This window comes from Panicum hallii, chromosome 5 (genome assembly GCF_002211085.1).
Source record: "Panicum hallii strain FIL2 chromosome 5, PHallii_v3.1, whole genome shotgun sequence".
NCBI classification, from domain to species: Eukaryota; Viridiplantae; Streptophyta; class Magnoliopsida; order Poales; family Poaceae; genus Panicum; species Panicum hallii.
The window spans coordinates 41,514,139-41,520,681 of record NC_038046.1 but is presented as its reverse complement, the minus strand read 5'-3'; the positions used below and the strand labels follow the sequence as shown (position 1 = coordinate 41,520,681).

At 40.7% G+C, this 6,543-nt stretch overlaps 1 pseudogene; it reads left to right on the top strand.

Moving 5' to 3' along the window:
* The first annotated feature begins 2,893 nt into the window (after positions 1 to 2,893).
* Positions 2,894 to 4,365, top strand: LOC112894473 (annotated as a pseudogene).
* The last annotated feature ends 2,178 nt before the right edge of the window (positions 4,366 to 6,543 follow it).

The following is a 6,543-nucleotide window of genomic DNA, read 5'->3' as shown; positions in this document are numbered from 1 at the left end:
GAATAGTTTCCTTCTGTGCCGACTAGTCCTACTCTCATACGAGTAGAAAACAACATAAATAAGAGTAAAGCAAGCCTTATCTCCTAATCCAGTTTAAACTACGTTATGTACACAGTCCTGTGGCCCCGGGTCTGACACGTATGTATGCCTGAGATTTGGTTTGTGGTTGTGTTATGATACTTATAATTGTTGCCTTTCTTACCAGTTAATTATAGAAAAAAGCAATGGTCGATCATGAATGAATGCACAATGCTTGGAACACTTGTTGTTTCTTTTCAACAAGCTTGATGAGGTATACATTCTCTCCAAAACTAATGCGTTTTGTTTCTAGGATAGAGGAAAAATACTGGCTTGGTTTAGCCTACTAGTTCTTTTCTCTGTACCGCAACGAATGCAAAAGCTTGTAGCTTTGAAACATGTCCTTTGGTTGAATGTTAAATCATTATTCATGTTGTCTCTGATTTCTTTGGAGGAAATCGATTCAGCTCATATCCAATTTATTTATGCATCTTAAATTAGCAGATGATTTTACATGTTATCCATATATGTCAATTTTCAGTAACATGTGAACAATTGATCTAAAATCTGGAGCCACTTAAATATGTTAACCTTGATACTACCTACAAATTCACATAATCTATAATTCTCAAAGCAGTATGCTTTCCTGGTATTTGAGCCATAGCTTGAAATTATATCTGAATACTAATGCAAACTAATTTTTTTTGTTGCTAGGCTCAAATGGAAGCTATAGTCGCTGAACCTACAAAGAAAGGACATGTACCAAAGACTCATGCTGAAGCTGTTGCTGAAGTTTTGCCACCATCAAAATTTCTTAAAAATGTCGGTCTTGAGTCAGCAGCTCCAAAGTGGAGCGCCAAGTCCACTGTTTCTGCATGCGCACAAGAACTTGAAACTGAGGTTGAGTCGGAGAAGCAAGGTTCTGCAGCACTAAAAGAAAAATTTGATGTGCAAACAATATGAGTTAGAGGCCTTGAAGTTGATGTTTGGGGAGTCGGAGCAAGCAAGGAAGAAGCAGCTTAGAGAGATTAAAGAATTCAAGAACCAAGAAGAGGAGACAAATACCCTTCTTCGTTGTTTGTTGTGCCTCCACAAGGAGTAGGTTGTTCCTTATTTGTTATTGCTACCTTGCATATTCATGAATGTGATCTATGTTATGTCTGTTTACTAGCTATTTTGAATGTAATGTGCTGTGAGCCTGTGAATAGGTTGTGATGTTGCTACCTTGCATATTCTGTGAATGTTATTAGGCTTTGTGAACAATTAAATCTAAGTCCAAATCAAATAATAAGATTGAAAAAATGGGCTGAATTGAATAATTTGAATATTTATAATGAATCAAATTGTCATAATGGAGATGCCACATCATATCCTAGTCATCGCTGCATCACATAGGCCAAAAATTTTATGACGTTTTCTATCCTACGTGGCATATGTACAATCATCCAAGAAAATGGGTTTGTGATGTTTCTTCGTATTGATTATGAAAAAGTTAAGCGTCATAAATTAGTGACAATAGAATGATCGCACAAGATTTATGACGAAAAAATAGGTTTTCATCACAAAATACCTTTTATTACAGGGTATAGGTGACGAACGGATTTTTGTCACGCGAGTGTCACAAATTAGGAAACATAACGAAAGTAACACTTTCAGTGATATAAATGGAATGTCACAGAAGCCCACATGTGTTGTAGTGATTCCCTCACATTCAGGGTCGGAGTAGAGCTAATAGCCGGAGTGTCCTGGCAAATCAGGGTCAGACCGGTGCCCGAAGTAAGTAAGTAGAGGTTGGGCTTATCTTTACTAGAAACTCTTAAGCTATAAGCTATAAGAATCCTCTCTATCCTTGCCTACCTATCTCTTATTTGTCCTTGGACGAACCAGTTAGAAGGTTAATACCTCCATTCCTCGTGGAAATAGGATACCCTCGAATACTCACGGGTGAAGTGATATAACGATATCTCTATGCGCTTGCGGATTATTCTGTGAACGTTAATAAATACCAAAAATAGTGTCCTGCCGGAGTGTTGGTCAGCTAGAGGGAGGGAACTAGGTAGGAAGGGAACAGGAAGGTGGATGCCAATGTTATTCGCTGTGCAGGCCTAAATATAAACCGCATGCTAGTTAGTTAGAAATCAGTTAATTATAAGTTAACTATAAGACATCTACCATTACTAAAGTAAGCAATGATTTTTGATCCGTCAATCAGAGTCCTAATTGGAATCCGGGTGACATCTGTTATGTTACTAAAGCAAATAATAATTCATTGGTCTATTAATCGGAGTCCTAATCGTAATCCGGGTGACATCTATTTATATTACTTATATATTTGTAAAGTAAGCAATGATTCCTTAGTCCGTTAATAGGAATACTAATTAGAATCCGGATAAATCAATCGGAATCATAATAGAAACCCGGACAAATTAATCGGAATCCCAATCAGAACCTGAATAATCAATGCTTCACGCGGTTATAGCACGGTCTTTATACGGAGTGAAAGAGCATACAGTTGGTGGTCTTATGTAGATTCGGATAAAATTTATATTATCCGTAGCAACGCAAGGTCACTGTGCTAGTATTATTAAAGCAACCAATGATTCGTTGGTCCGTCAATCGGAGTCCTAATCGCAATTCGGGTGATAGAATGTTAAGTTAAGAGTTCGAAACCATATAGAATTAGAGAAAATTGGATCTGTACATTAAAAGATGCAAATTTTAGAAAAATACCATTAAAAGTTTGAGTTTTTGAATTATAGCATGGAAAGGTTGCTCCGTTATTGATTTCTAGCATTGACGTTAAATAGAAGGGCTGCTCCGTTAGCTGCTGATTTAAAAAAAAACTCACCCCTTACCGACTCGCACTCACGCAGGACGCACCCCTGGCCAAAAGCAAACACACGCACGCCCCCTGGCTGCACGCATCCTCGCACCCCGGCCACACGCACGCACGCAGAAGAGGGAGCGACAACTACCAGGCCGCCGCCATCGGCGGCGGGGCGCCTCCCAGCGGCGCACCCCTCGGCAGCGGCAGCTCCGCAGGCCTCCCCTCCATGGTGCGCACCTCTCCCTCCCCTCTTGTTTTCTGTTGTTTATCTCCTTCTCCTGCTCTCGATTAATAGTCTAAACCCTAGCTTTTGGGGATTGTGTAGTGCTGGGATAAGGAATCATGGATTTGAGTAGGGATGGATGCTACTGAAGTTCTAGAAGGTAATCCCCTCTCACCCACTTTGTATTCTTCCAATTTGTAATTATTTTACTGGTATTTATGTGTGGCACATGCTAGCTGTATGGAGGAAATAAATGAGGACCTCAAACTGTTGTGAATTGGACCTTACATTTGTTTCTCTGTTCCATATGTTTGTGGCTTCCATATTGTAAGGCATCTCAACTAGTGAAATTTCAGATGATAGTGGGTGGAATTGAGGAGGATAATGAGATGCCTGCTGTAGTGAATATGGTTGGCGAGGACACACCTGCTGCAATGGATATTGTTGACGAGGAGATGAAAATTGGGGGATTTGAATGGGCAGCGGTACCACAATATGGACTTTGTGCATGACTACTATTCAGTAGAGAGATTCAAGGTGGCTTATCAATTTCAGATTACTCCAATGAACAAGTCTGAATGGCCAAAGGTTGATCTTGGATTTGAAATGATTCCTCCACCATTGCAAAGGGCTGCTGGTAGACCAAGAAAACAAAGAATCAAGGCTAGTGGAGAGCCAGGGAAAAGAGGACCATATCAATGCAAAAGGTGCTTGCAGTTTGGACATATAGAGAAAATTTGTAATGCTACTCAAGCTGAATTAGAGCAAGAGCTTTCACCACCTCATCCAAGAAAAGGGGAAAAGCCAAGGTAATGTAGTAATATTTTCCTTTCTTATATATGCTGCAATATATTCCTTCACTAACTAATCCAATATGTCCTTCGCAGGAAAAACAAATCTGAAGCTGCTGAGACCTCCACAACACAACCTGAGACATCCAAAATAGTTGCTGAATCCTCTCCAATGCCTCATTCAAGCCCAGGCGTAACAACTAGAAGGATGCCTTCTCTCTCTCCAACTAGTCCTGGTGTAACAACATGAAAAATGGCTGCTATCTCACCTGGAGGGATCAATCGTAGGCTCATAATTGAGTAGATAAATTAGCAATCTTAGATCTGTGAACTATGCTCTTTTGTGAACAATGTGTGGAACTATGGTTGCAGGTACTTTTGTTATGCCATACTGCGAAGAGTGTGTGAACTCAATTATGTACTGCTGAAATTTGTGCAAGTATTATGCTGAAAGTTGTATATACTTGCTAAGAAGGTGTGTTCTATCCTACTCAAATTTTGTTTTATATGTCTTCTTGTATCCTGCTATGGTGCTGCAAACATGGGGCAACTGTTGCTGGAAATGGAGCTCTGGTGGAGCTGTTTTGTTTTGTTTTGTTTGAGTGGGTGGAGCTGTTTTGTAGCTGTTTTGTTTTGTTTTGTTTTGTTTGAGTGGGTGGAGCTGTTTTGTTGCAGGAATGAGAGCAAGTAACGTGGAGAGCACTCTTTTGATGGTACTTTTCTAAAGTTTGCATCTTTTAATGGTACATATCCAATTTTCCCTTAGAATTAGCGCGTACAGTACAAAAAAACTGGAGTCCTCGGAGTCCTCGGCTGACATGTACTATGTTATTATAATATATATGGTGTATAATATATATTTTTATATACTAATTAATATATTTATATGACTTTCCGTAGCGACCCATGGTCATATTTGCTAAGAGCAGGGTAACACTTAAAAAAAAATCTAACAGGCAAATGACATCAAACGGGGACAGAATTGCGGACCAGCCCTTGTTGCGTGGTGCTGGTGTGGGTCTTCTTTTTAGTGCCTTGCCGGAGGGAGGGAACTAGGTAGGGAACCGGAAGATGGATGCCAATGTTATTTGCTGTTCAGGCGCAAATATAAATTGCACACCAGTTAGTTAGAAATCCGTTAACTATAAGAAACTAGCAAATATAGATATATTAATTAGCATATAAAAATATATATTTCATACACTATATATTTATTTTATAATAACATAGCATGTGTCGGTTGAGGATTTCAATTTATTTCTACGAGAGTGAGGAGGAGTCTAACGCTGGACGTGGCGAGGTCCCCGTGCGTTTGTGTCATCGTGGTGGCGACTGCGAGAGATCCAAATCTAGAGGTACCACTCATAAGCTAGTATCGGTCTAGAATTCCATGTAACCCAGTCCCTTCAAAGTATATAAGGGCGAACAGGGACCCCCTCCAAAGCATAACCAATCCAAGACAATTCAAACCATCATACAGGATGTAGGGTATTACGCACATCGCGGCCGTCTAAACCTTGTGTTGCTTGCACCTTCGAATTCCTGATCTCGGTAGCATCCTACCTACCAATGTACTACCTTGGGGTATCTCTCGGTAGGCTTGATGGCTAAACACCGACAAGGGATAATATAAAAAGGAGTATTTATACCATCATCCATCCACGCATGTGCACATCTTGATCTTGGTTTATAACTTGCTTCTCAATGGATCCACACTTTGTCTTGGCAACTATTGGTGCTCGTTAATTACAACATCGACCACCAACTTCTTGGTGAATAAAGTGGGTATACATATATTTCAATGCATTATTTGCTTTGAACTAACAAATTCCACAAGTTTTGGTGGTTTGAGATGTTTTGTAGAATTATGCTCAAAATATGCAAGAAACAACACCAGAAGGAGCCTATGCAACATGGTGAAACATAGACATAAGAAGAAACCATTGGAAACATTGTCAAATGCCAAATTAGACATTACCACATTGAAGAGCTTGTCAAGATGATTGAATTGGATATTTGGTTCACCCAATTCGGAGTCCAGACGTAAAAGTTATGCTAATCGGAAGTTCCGGACTTGTGCCGTGCAGAGTAGCAAGCTAGCCGGCCCCACTTAGGCCGGCTAGCCCCACACCTTTGCTAAGCACATAATACCATGCTACAAAACCATTAGGGATCCTCCAATGGATCCTTATGCACTGGAGGAACAAGCAAATACAAAGGATATGACTGGAAGGCTTCCACCAAGGATCGGATAGCCACAACTCGGAGCAAACTCAATCAAAATCAGTGAAATCAGGTGTGGCTGATCCATGATGACCATCCACCACACAATGGAAGTTGGATGGATGGATTTGATGGAAATTCTAGGCCGGCCAGCCTACTACTTTGGCGAAATCAATCAATCCTTTTCGGGCAACAAGTTGACGGCCTCTAGGAGCTAAATCAAGGTGCATCAACACAAGATTGAAGAATCACAAGCTGGCCGGCCTAGGTTGGGCCGGCCGGTCTAGCATTTCCACAAAACCGCCTGATCTTGCTCTAGGGGCAAGTAACCGACGTAGGGAGTGTGGAGATGGTTGCACTTCACGCTAGGTTGCAGCAGGAGAGCGTTTGGAGGGGAAGAATCCCCTTGGATTCTAACAGCATCTCCACTCTCCCAAGGCACCTCCAAGCTATAAATAGGA